We start from the raw sequence: 12,264 nt of genomic DNA on the forward strand, positions 1-12,264 counted from the left end.
CTAGTCCCTCCACAAACTGAGTGACCCCATTAGCAGAAAAATAGCCAGGATACAAAACTGCTTTTTGGTAATATTTAAAAACGTAGAGATGCCTACCCAGGCGGAAGTAGAGGGGTTGTGGTCATCCGTTGGTGGGGGGCAAATAGGACAACCTATTGAGTAGGTGGTTATTCTCTCCACAATAGAGGCACAGGTTTTCACATACATCAGATTGTCTCTCGGCAGGCGTGAGAGGGGCACAGCCAAGTTGCATTGGTTCGGGGCTATTAGACCTTGATGAATAAGAGAAGGGTGTGGAAGACTCGCAGGCTATGGGCGACTGTATATGTCTGTGGTCCACCAGTAGGTTGCCAATGTATATTTAAATCTCCTCTGCAGGCCAGTTCGGTCTGTAACTCCTGATTTAGACCCCTCCGGTAGACTGTAAGGAGCGCAGGTTCACTCCATCCACTACCTGCAGCCATGGTGCGGAACTCAATTGCATACTCAGTGGTGGGGCGACAGCCCTGTCGCAGCTCACATAACAGGTCCCCAGTTTGACAACCTGAAGCCGAATTGTCAAACAAATCAAAGTGTATTTGTCATGTGCGCCGAATATTACAACCTCACAGTGAAATGCTTACTTACAGGCTTTAACCAATAGTGCCAAAAAGGTGTTAGGTAAGTAAATAAATAAAACAGTAAAAAGACAGGCTGTATACAGTAGTGAGGCTATAAAGGTAGTTAGGCTACATACAGACACCAGTTAGTCAGGCTGATTGAGGTAGTATGTACATGTAGATATGGTTAAGGTGACTATGCATATATGATGAACAAAGAGTAGCAGTAGCGTAAAAGAGGGGTTGGCGGGTGGCAGGACACAATGAAGATAGCCCTGTTAGCCAATGTGTGGGAGCACTGGTTGGTTGGCCCAATTGAGGTAGTATGTACATGAATGGATAGTTAAAGTGACTATGCATATATGATAAACAGAGAGTAACAGCAGCGTAAAAAGAGGGTTTGGGGGGGCACACAATGCAAAAAGTCAGAGTAGCCATTTGATTACCTGTTCAGGAGTCTTATGGCTTGGGGGTAAAAACAGTTGAGAAGCCTTTTTGTCCTAGACTTGGCACTGCGGTACCGCTTGCCTTGCGGTAGTAGAGAGAACAGTCTATGACCGGGGTGGCTGGGGTCTTTGACAATTTTTAGGGCCTTCCTCTGACACCGCCTGGTGTAGAGGTCCTGGATGGTAGGCAGCTTAGCCCCAGTGATGTACTGGGCCGTACGCACTACCCTCTGTAGTGACTTACGGTCAGAGGCCGAGCAATTGCCGTACCAGGCACTGATGCAACCAGTGTTGCAGCTGTAGAACCTTTTGAAGATCTCAGGACCCATGCCAAATCTTTTTAGTTTCCTGAGGGGGAATAGGCTTTGTTGTGCCCTCTTCGACTGTCTTGGAGTGTTTGGACCATGTTAGTTTATTGTTGATGTGGACACCGAGGAACTTGAAGCTCTCAACCTGCTCCACTACAGCCCCATCGATGAGAATGGGGGCGTGCTCGGTCCTCCTTTTCCTGTAGTCCACAATCATCTCCTTAGTCTTGGTTATGTTGAGGGAGAGGTTGTTATTCTGGCACCACACAGCCAGGTCTCTGACCTCCTTCCTATAGGCTGTCTCGTCGTTGTCTGTGATCAGGCCACTGTTGTGTCGTCTGCAAACTTAATGATGGTGTTGGAGTCATGCCTGGCCATGCAGTCGTGGGTGTACAGGGAGTACAGGGAGTACAGGAGGGGACTGAGCACACACCCCTGTGGAGCTCCAGTGTTGAGGATCAGCGTGGCAGATGTGTTGCTACCTACCCTCACTACTTGGGGGCGGCCCGTCAAGAAGTCCAGGATCCAGTTGCAGAGGGAGGTGTTTAGTCCCAGGATCCTTAGCTTAGTGATGAGCTTTGAGGGTACTATGGTGTTGAACGCTGAGCTGTAGTCAATGAATAGCATTCTCACATAAGTGTTCCTTTTGTCCATGTGGGAAAGGGCAGTGTGGAGTGCTATAGAGATTGCGTCATCTGTGGATCTGTTTGGGCGGTATGCAAATTGGAGTGGGTCTAGGGTTTTTGGGATAATGGTGTTGATGTGAGCCATTACCAACCTTTCGAAAGAACTTCATGGCTACGGGCGTGAGTGCTACAGGTCTGTAGTCATTCAGGCATTGTTGCCTTTGTGTTCTTAGGCAGAGGGACTATGGTGGTCTGCTTGAAACATGTTGGTATTACAGACTCAATCAGGGACATGTTGAAAATGTCAGTGAAGACACCTGCCAGTTGGTCAGCACATGCCTGGAGCACACATCCTGGTAATCCCTCTGGCCCCGCAGCCTTGTGTATGTTGACCTGTTTAAAGGTTTTACTCACGTCAGCTACGGAGAGCGTGATCACACAGTCGTCCGGAACAGCTGATGCTCTCATGCATGCCTCAGTGTTGCTTGCCTCGAAGCGAGCATAGAACTGATTTAGCTCGTCTGATAGGCTCGTGTCACTGGGCAGCTCACAGCTGTGCTTCCCTTTTGTAGTCTGTAATAGTTTGCAAGCCCTGCCACATAAGACGAGCGTCAGAGCAGGTGTAGTATGATTCAATCTTAGCCCTGTATTGACGCTTTGCCTGTTTGATGGTTCATCGAAGGGCATAGCAGGATTTCTTGTAAGCTTCCGGGTTAGAGTCCCGCACCTTGAAAGTGTCAGCTCTACCCTTTAGCTCAGTACAAATGTTGCCTGTAATCCATGGCTTCTGGTATGTACGTACAGTCACTGTGGGGACGATGTCCTCGATGCACTTATTGATAAAGCCAGTGACTGATGTGGTGTACTCCTCAATGGCATCGGAAGAATCCCGGAACATGTTCCAGTCTGTGATAGCAAAACAGTCCTGTAGTTTAGCATCTGCTTCATCTGACCACTTTTTTATAGACTGAGTCACTGGTGCTTCCTGCTTTAATATTTGCTTGTAAGCAGGAATCAGGAGGATAGAGTTGTGGTCAGATTTACCAAATGGAGGGCGAGGGAGAGCTTTGTACGCGTCTCTGTGTGTGGAGTACACGCGATCTAGAATTTTTTCCCTCTGGTTGCACATTTAACATGTTGATAGAAATTTGGTAGAACTGATTTAAGTTTCCCTGCATTAAAGTCTCCGGCCACTAGGAGCGCCGCCTCTGGGGGAGTAGTTTCCTGTTTGCTGATTTCCTTATACAGCTGACTGAGTGCGGTCTTAGTGCCAGCATCTGTCTGTGGTGGTAAATAAACAGCCAAGAAAATACCTCATTCCTCCTTGAAGAGGGCGTGGAAACGGGACTCAGAGGACAGATCAGAACTTTGAGCGGCACACAGGGCCATGCCCCAATCCAGAGTTTTGCCTGTGAGTAGGGAGATGACGAAGTCCACCCTGTCTTTGAAGTCAGCTGGGTGATGGTCTATGTACAGGTTACATTGCATGAGAAATCCTTGACATTTCCCTATGGAGCCGTCGTATTTATTAGGCATGGATATAGAGGGAGATGAACAAGAGGAGGCTGTGGCACCTGATATCAGTGAAGCAGGAATGGACTGGCGAAGGAGGTCGCAGAGTTCATTGATTCGTTCCTCCTGTCGGGTTAGACGTAGCTGCAGATTCGCTGAATCCATCTGTGGTTTTTGTTGAGGTATTCTGTAATGAGTACGATGGGAAACAGAGTGCTGGTTTCAAGCGTAGGGCGCAGCAGGTGTTTATTAGTAAAGGACCATAGGAGGAGGCAGGTAACTTGGTCCAGGCAGAATGTCATACACAGGGACTCCAAAAAGGTAACAGTACATGCAGGGAAAAGGCTAATAACATAGTCTGGGAGATCAGGCAAGAGGTCGATGACAGGAAATCTGATAGGCAAAAGCACAGACAGTGAATAGGCAAAAAAAACGCCATTAGTGAGGATGGCCAAAAACTACAAAACAAGGGAGGACTAATACAGACATTAACAGCGCTCCGACTAGAATGTGTATCAAAACAAACAATATCCCACAATGATGGGGTGCAAAGAACGGAACTAAATAGTGTGTGTAAATGACATACAGGTGTGTGAACAGGTGATCAGAATTCAGGTGATTGGGATCTGGAGAGTGAGCTGCATTCGGGGGATCTATGTGTTTGAGAGTGTGAGCTGGAAAGTGAGCTGCGTTCAGGGGATCTATGTGCTTGAGAGTGTGAGTTGGAAGCAGACGTTACAGGTTATATACAGTACCAGTCAAAAGTTTGGACACACCAACTCATTCCAGGGTTTTTCTTTATTTTTTACTATTTTCTACATTGAGAATAATAGTGAAGACATCAAAACTATGAAATAACACATATGGAATCATGAAGTAACCAAAAAAGTTTTAAACAAATCAAAATATATTTTATATTTGAGATTCTTCAAAGTAGCCACCCTTTGCCTTGATGACAGCTTTGCACACTTGTTAAAAGTTCATTTGTGGAATTTCTTTCCTTCTTAATGCGTTTGAGCCAATCAGTTGTGTTATGACAAGTTAGGGGTGGTATACAGAAGATAGCCCTATTTGGCAAAAGACCAAGTCCATATTATGACAAGAACAGCTCAAATAAGCAAAGAGAAATGACAGTATCACTATGTTAAGACATGAAGGTCAGTCAATGCAGAACATTTTAAGAACTCTGAAAGTGTCTTCAAGTGCAGTTGCAAATCCATCAAGTTCTACGATGAAACAGGTTCTCATCAGGAGCGCCACAGGAAAGGAAGACCCAGAGTTACCTATGCTGCAGAGGATATGTTCATTAGAGTTACCAACCTCAGAAAGTTAATTAACTGCACCACAGATTGCACCTCACAGACTTCAGACACAGGCAGTAACATTCAACATCAACTGTTCAGAGGAGACTGTGTGAATCAGGCCTTCATGGTCAAATTGCTGCAAAGAAACCACTTCTTAAAAAAATATAAAAATATTTAACCTTTATTTAACTAGGCAAGTCCGTTAAGAACAAATTGTTATTTACAATGACGGCCTAGGAACCGTGGGTTAATTGCCTTGTTCAGGGGCAGAACTACAGATTTTTACCTTGTCAGCTCAGGGATTTGATCTGGAAACATTTTGGTTTCTGGCCCAACACTCTAACCTCTAGGCTACCTGCCGCCCCAGTGGGACTATCAATTGTTTTTCAACAAGGACAATGACCCAACACACACATCCAGACTGTGTAAGGGTTATTTGACCAAGAATGAGTGATGGAGTGGTGCATCAGATGACCTGGCCTCCACAATCCCCCAATCTCAACCCAATTGATGGTTTGGGATGAGTTGGACGGCAGAGTGAAGGAAAAGCAGCCAACAAGTGCTCAGCATATGTGGGAACTCCTTCAAGATTGTTTGAAAAGTATTCCAGGTGACTACCTCAAGAAACTGGTTGAGAGAATGCAAAGCTGTCATCAAGGAAAAGAGTGGCTACTTTTAAGAAACTAAATATAACATTTTGATTTGTTTAACACTTTTTTGGTTACTATATGATTACATATTTGTTATTGCATAGTTTTGATGTCTTCACTATTATTCTACAATGTAGAAAATAGTAAAATAAAAAAAAACTTTGAATGAGAAGGTTTATACTGGTATTGTGTGTATATATATATATATATATATATATATATACACAGTGTATTCGGAAAGTATTCAGACCCTTTGAGTCATGTTATTATGTTAAAGCCCTATTCTAAAATGTATTAAATAAGCTATTTCCTTATCAATCTACACACAAACACCATAATGACAAAGCAAAAACCGGTTTTTAGATTTTTTTTGCAAATGTATAAAAAAACACTGAGATATCACATTTACATTAGTATTCAGACCCTTTACACAGTACTTTGTTGAAGCACCTTTGGCAGCGATTACAGCTTTCTTAAGTATGACACTACAAGCTTGGCACACCTGTTTTTGGGGAGTTTCTCCCATTCTTCTCTGCAGATCCTCTCAAGATATGTCAGGTTGGATGGGGAGCATCGCTGCACAGCTATTTTCAGGTCTCTCCAGAGATGTTCGATCGGGTTCAAGTCCGGGCTCTGGCTGGGCCACTCAAGGACATTAAGAGACTTGTCCCGAAGCCACTCCTGCGTTGTCTTGGCTGTATGCATAGGGTTGTTATCCTGTTGTAAGGTGAACCTTCGCCCCAGAGGTCCTGAGCGCTCTGTAGAAGGTTTTCATCAAGGATCTCTCTGTACTTTGCTCTGTTCATCTTTCCCTTGATTGACTAGTCTCCCAGTCCCTGCCACTGAAAAACATCCCTACAGTATGATGCTGCCACCACCATGCTTCACCATAGAGATGGTGCCAGGTTTCCTCCAGACGTGGCTCTTTGCATTCAGGCCAGAGTACAATCTTGGTTTCATTAGACAGGATAATCTTGTTTCTCATGGTCTGAGAGTCTTTAGGTGCCTTTTGGCAAACTCCAAGCGGGCTGTCATGTGCCTTTTACTTTTACTGAGGAGTGTCTTCCGGCTGGCCACTCTACCATTAAGTCCTGATTAGTGGAGTGCTGGAGGGATGGTTTTCCTTATGGAGGGTTCTCCCATATCCAGAGAGGAACTCTGGAGCTCTGTCAGAGTGACCATCGGGTTCTTGGTCACATCTCTGACTAAGGCCCTTCTCCCTTGATTGCTCAGTTTGTCCAGGCGGCCAGTTCTAGGAAGAGTGTTAGTGTTCCAAACTTCTTCCATTTAAAAATGATGGAGGCCAGTATGTTCTTGGGGACCTTCAATGCTGTTTAACTTAGTCATTATGGGGTATTGTGCGTAGAGCAATGAGGAAAATGTTTTTTTGAATACATTTTAGAACAAGGCTGTTACATAACAAAATGTGGAAAAAGTCAAGAGGTCTGAAAACTTTCCGAATACACTATGTTTATCTTTTAAAAATATATTTTCCTCTTGCCCTACCACCTCTCCCCTAATTGGAGTAAACTAATGGACAACACTTAAGCATTTCCTTGTTTGCTTAAGGCTCTATACAGCTCGTTGAGTGCGTTCTTAGTGCCAGCATCGGTTTGTGGTGGTAAATAGACAGCTACGAATTGAATTAATGAAAACTCTTGGTAAATAGTATGGTCTACAGCTTATCGTAAGGTATTCTCACTCAGGTGAACAGAACCTCGAGACTTCCTTAATATTAATATCCTCCTGGAATTATCTGTGCAAATCATTTTGTTGGATTGTTCACCTATTAATAGGGAACGTGAGATGGGTTTAGACCGTCGTGCGACAGGTTAGTTTTACCGTTACTAGGCCTAGTTATCATAACTTTGCCTTGATATCCAGATTGGCTATCATTATTTTGTTGAACAGCTAATTTACCAAGGGAATGTTGCTATACGAATATGTCATTGCAGTATTGTCCTTATACTCTATCATCATTAGTAATAAAAAATTGCCTAGAAGTCAGAGGAAAATCTATTCATATTCTCCGGGATCTGTTGTGGGGGATGTCTGTCCTTGGGGACCTGACAAGCTTTGTAGAGCAGCCACTCACTCTTTTCTGCCATTACTAACAGCAACACAAGAACTGCTATTATATTAAGATAGCACTGATCTATTAACAAAAGTTGCACTGATCTCCCAGAGATGTAGTAGGAGGATATGAGAGAAAACAGAAGGACTGTGCACAACGCTAAAATTCCCTCCAATTTGATTTGCAGTATGCTAGCCTACACACTCTAACTGTTTGTATTTGAACAATGACTGAATACTCTTCTAAGAATATAAAATATGAAAAGACACACATCATGTTTATTCTTTGGTTAGTGGTGACTAGCCCGTATATGACTAGCCTCTGTTATTATTATCATCATAGAGGCTAGTCATAACAGGATAAAAGGTTGACATGGTAACCCCAAAATCCTGATGCAGACTCTGACTTCAGTGTCCCCTTACAAGTATACAGTGTAATACATATGTCGTTCCAAGGTTGCTATTGATAGAAGGCAAACTGTAGTTATCTACAATGATGACTATCCTTTCTCCTCCTACAGGCCAACCTTTCTCTCTGGCCCTGACCACCAGTCAGCCAGACACAAGTCCCGGGGTTCTTAAGGTTCCCATGACCACAGCTCCCCATGGCCCGTATCACTGAGACCCGCGCCCCATCCCCCTCCCTCTCAGAGTTCAACACCCCCCCTCTCAGAACACACCCCTCCCTTCCGGAACCGGCTGGACGAGTCCCCCGCCTGCACCCCTGAGATGGATCTGACCCCCACCCAGTGTGTCCTGCGGAATGTACTATCCATCGATACCGGGGGTGCTCCGGAGTCTGAGGACGGGGGAGGTGGAGGCCATAATGAAGAACACACCTGCGAGGGACACAGCCCCACGCCGAGCGAAGAACAGCAGGAGCACTTTGCCAACAGCGTGCTGAAGCTCCGTGAGAATGGGTAAGGAGGGGGGAGGGGAGAGGGCCAGGACGCGGAGGAAGGTGCGGTCCAGAGCAAGGCTGATGATGTGAGACTGCTGTCGGCAGGAAGTGGAGGGTTTCTGGAGGGACTGTTTGGGTGTCTGAAGCCAGTCTGGACCATGATCGGCAAGGCCTACTCCACCGAACACAAACACAACCTGGAAGGTAAGAAGAGAGATAGGGATTGTGTTTAGAGTCGGGAGCTTCTCCTGACAACATGACCTGACCAGGAAACAATGCAAATATTGACCCGTCCTGCACACTATTGTGTGTGATCACAATTTGAACAGATTTAATGATAGCTTTTTGGTATGCCTTTACAGAAAAATAAATATATTTAAGTATGGAGGAAAGTGTTCATACACTACATAATCAAAAGTATGTGGACACTTGCTCGTCAAACATCTAATTTCAAAATCATGGGCATTAATATGGAGTTGGTCCCCCCTTTCTGCTATAACAGCCTTTCCACTAGGCTTTCCACTAGATGTTGGAACATTGCTGCAGGGACTTGCTTCCATTCAGCCACAAGAGCATTAGTGAGGTCGGGCACCGATTTTGGACGATTAGGCCTGGCTCGCAGTCCGCGTTTCAAATCATCCAAAAGGTGTTCGATAGGGTTGAGGTCAGGGCTTTGTGCAGGCCAGTCAAGTTCTTCCACACCGATCTCAACAAACCATTTCTCTATGGACCTCGCTTTGTACACAGGGGCATTGTCATGCTGATGTAGGAAAGGGCCTTCCCCAAACTGTTGCCACAAAGTTAGAAGCACAGAATTGTCTAGAATGTCATTGTATGCTGTAGCTTTAAGATTTCCCTTCAATGGAACTAAGGGGCCTAGCCCAAACAATGAAAAACATCCCCAGACCATTATTACTACTCCACCAAACTTTACAGTTGGCACTTTGCATTGGTGGCGGTAGCATTCTCCTGGCATCCGCCAAACCCAGATTTGTCCGTCAGACTGCCAGATGGTGAAGCATGATTCATCACTTCAGAGAACGCATTTCCACTACTCCAGAGTCCAATGCCGGTGAGCTTTACACCACTCCTGGCAAAGCTTGGCATTGCGCATGGTGATCTTAGGCTTGTATACAGCTCCTCGGCCATGGAAACCCATTTCATGAAGCTCCCAATGAACAGTTCTTGTGCTGATGTTGCTTCAAGAGGCAGCAAGTGTTGTAGTAAGTGCTGCAACCAAGGACAAGAAATGTTTAGGTGGTCCCGTTCTGTGAGCTTGTGTGGCATACCACTTCGCGGCTAAGCCATTGTTGCTCATAGACGCTTCCACTTCCCAATAACAGCACCTACATATGACCAGGGCAGCTCTAGGAGGTGCAGAAATTTGACAAACTAACTTGTTGGAAAGGAGGCATCCCATGATGGTGCCACGTTGAAAGTCACTGAGCTCTTCAGTAAGGCCATTCTACTGTCAATGTTTGTCTATGGAGATTGCATGACTGTATGCTGGATTGTATACACCCGTCAACAACTGGTGTGGCTGAAATAGCCGATTCCACTAATTTGATTCCACATACTTTTGCAAATACAGTTGAAGTCGGAAGTTGACTCCAACACTTAGGTTGGAGTCATTAAAACGTTTTTCAACCACTCCACACATTTCTTGTTAACAACCTATAGTTTTGGCAAGTCGGTTAGGACATCTACTTTGTGCATGACACAAGTAATTTTTCAAAAAATTGTTACAGATAGATTATTTCACTTATAATTCACTGTATCACAATTCCAGTGGGTTAGAAGTTTACATACACTAAGTTGTCTGTGCCTTCAAATAGCTTGGAATAATCCAGAAAATAATGTCACGGCTTTAGAAGCTTCTGATAGGCTAATTGACATAATTGGAGGTGTACCTGTGGATGTATTTCAAGGCCAACCTTCAAACGCAGTGCCTCTTTGCTTGATATCATGGGAAAATCCAAAGCAATCAGCCAAGACCTCAGAAAATGTTTTGTAGACCTCCACAAGTCTGGTACATCCTTGGGAGCAATTTCCAAATGCCTGAAGGTACCACGTTCATCTGTACAAACAATAGTACGCAAGTATAAACACCATGGGACCACGCAGCCGTCATAACTCAATTTGATGGGCTTCATGTCTGTTAAATTGTCTGTCTGTAATGGTGTGCCCCAAGGCTCTGTACTTGGTCCTCTCTTATTCACTATTTATATAAATCATTTATACAAACATTTCCAAAATGCGCAACTTCATTTTTATGCTGATGATACTGTTATTTACTGTTGTGCCTCGTCTCTTACAAAAGCTTTCCAGAACTTGCAGACTGCTTTTTATACTGTTCAACATACCTTTTGTCAATTGAAGCTTATCCTCAATACTGACTAAACTAATGGTGTTTTCTAAATCAAGAAATAGACCTCTGGACCTTTCACCTATTATTACCTGTCAGGGCAATGAGATTGAGACTGTAACCTCATAAATATCTTGGAATTTTAATTGATGACGGCCTCTCTTTTAAATTGCATATTCAACTACTTACAAAAAAATTGAAGCTGAAATTGGGATTTTATTTTAGGAATGAGGCCTGTTTTACTTTTGAAGCCAGAAGGAGGCTAGTAATCAGCTACATTTATGCCTTTACTAGACTATGGAGATATTTTATATATGAATGCTTCCGCTCAGTGTTTGAGATCAATTGACACCCTTTACCATGGCACTTTGAGATTTATTTTAAACTGCAAAACACTTATACTTATACTTATACGTATACTTTTATTTACAAAGCCATTTTGGGTTTACTACTTTTTTATTTTGCCATTTTTATTGCTCAGAAATGTGGTGGGTACTCTCTTCGTTCGCTGGACTTTATCCTGCAAACTGTTCAATGTCTTTTGGTAAAAGGGCTTTTATGTACTCTGCACCATCGTCTTGGAACGTTTTACAAAATACTTTTAAACTGGAAGAACTTGTCCTGATTGGTATTTTTAAATCACTGATGAATGATCTTGAGACGGATTCCCCGACCTGTCAATGTTTTTGCTGTTTTATGATTTTGTTATTTATGTTATGTACTTTTTCATGTTGTTTGTCTGTAAATTTGTAATGACTTGGTGCTGCCTATCTTGGCCAGGCAAGACCTCAGAAAAAGAGATTTCAAATCTAAATGAGCCCTTCCTGGTTAAATAAAGGTTAAAAAAAGAAAAAATAACGCTCAGGAAGGAGAAGCGTTATGTCTCCTAGAGAGGAATGTACTTTGGTGCAAAAAGTGCAAATCAATCCCAGAACAGCAGCAAAGGACCTTGTTCACAAGGCTGGAGGAAACAGGTACAAAGTATCTATATCCACAGTAAAACGAGAATACCATCCCAACCATGAAGCACGGGGGTGGCAGCATCATGTTGTGGGGGTGCTATGCTGTAGGAGGGACTGGTGCACTTCACAAAATAGATGGCATCGTGAGAAAGGAAAAGTATGTGAATATGTTGAAGCAACATCTCAAGACATCAGTCAGGAAGTTAAAGCTTGGTTGCAAATGGGTCTTCTAATTGGACAATGACCCCAAGCATTCTTCTAAAGTTGTGGCAAAATGGCTTAAGGACAACAAAGTAAAGGTATTGGAGTGTCCATCACAAAGCCCTGACCTCAATCCCATAGAACATTTGTGGGCAGAACTGAAAAAGTGTGTGCGAGCAAGGAGGCCTACAAACCTGACTCAGTTACACCAGCTCTGTCAGGAGGAATGGCCCAAAATTCTCCCAGCTTATTGTGGGAAGCGTGTGGAAGGCTACCCGAAACATTTGACCCAAGTTAAACAATTTAAAGGCAATGCT

General features: G+C 43.8%; 1 pseudogene across 1 annotated transcript in view; it reads left to right on the forward strand.

Annotated features, from left to right (window-relative positions):
• The first annotated feature begins 8,123 nt into the window (after positions 1 to 8,123).
• The window catches only part of LOC110527683 (mitogen-activated protein kinase kinase kinase 12-like), a 63,898-nt pseudogene continuing 59,757 nt past the window's right edge, over positions 8,124 to 12,264 (forward strand). The window contains exon 1 of the transcript XR_016497194.1: positions 8,124 to 8,623. The product of XR_016497194.1 is annotated as a mitogen-activated protein kinase kinase kinase 12-like (transcript). The remainder of the gene's footprint in view (positions 8,624 to 12,264) is intronic.

Source organism: Oncorhynchus mykiss, chromosome 7 (genome assembly GCF_057628025.1).
Source record: "Oncorhynchus mykiss isolate SJ-2025 chromosome 7, ASM5762802v1, whole genome shotgun sequence".
NCBI classification, from domain to species: Eukaryota; Metazoa; Chordata; class Actinopteri; order Salmoniformes; family Salmonidae; genus Oncorhynchus; species Oncorhynchus mykiss.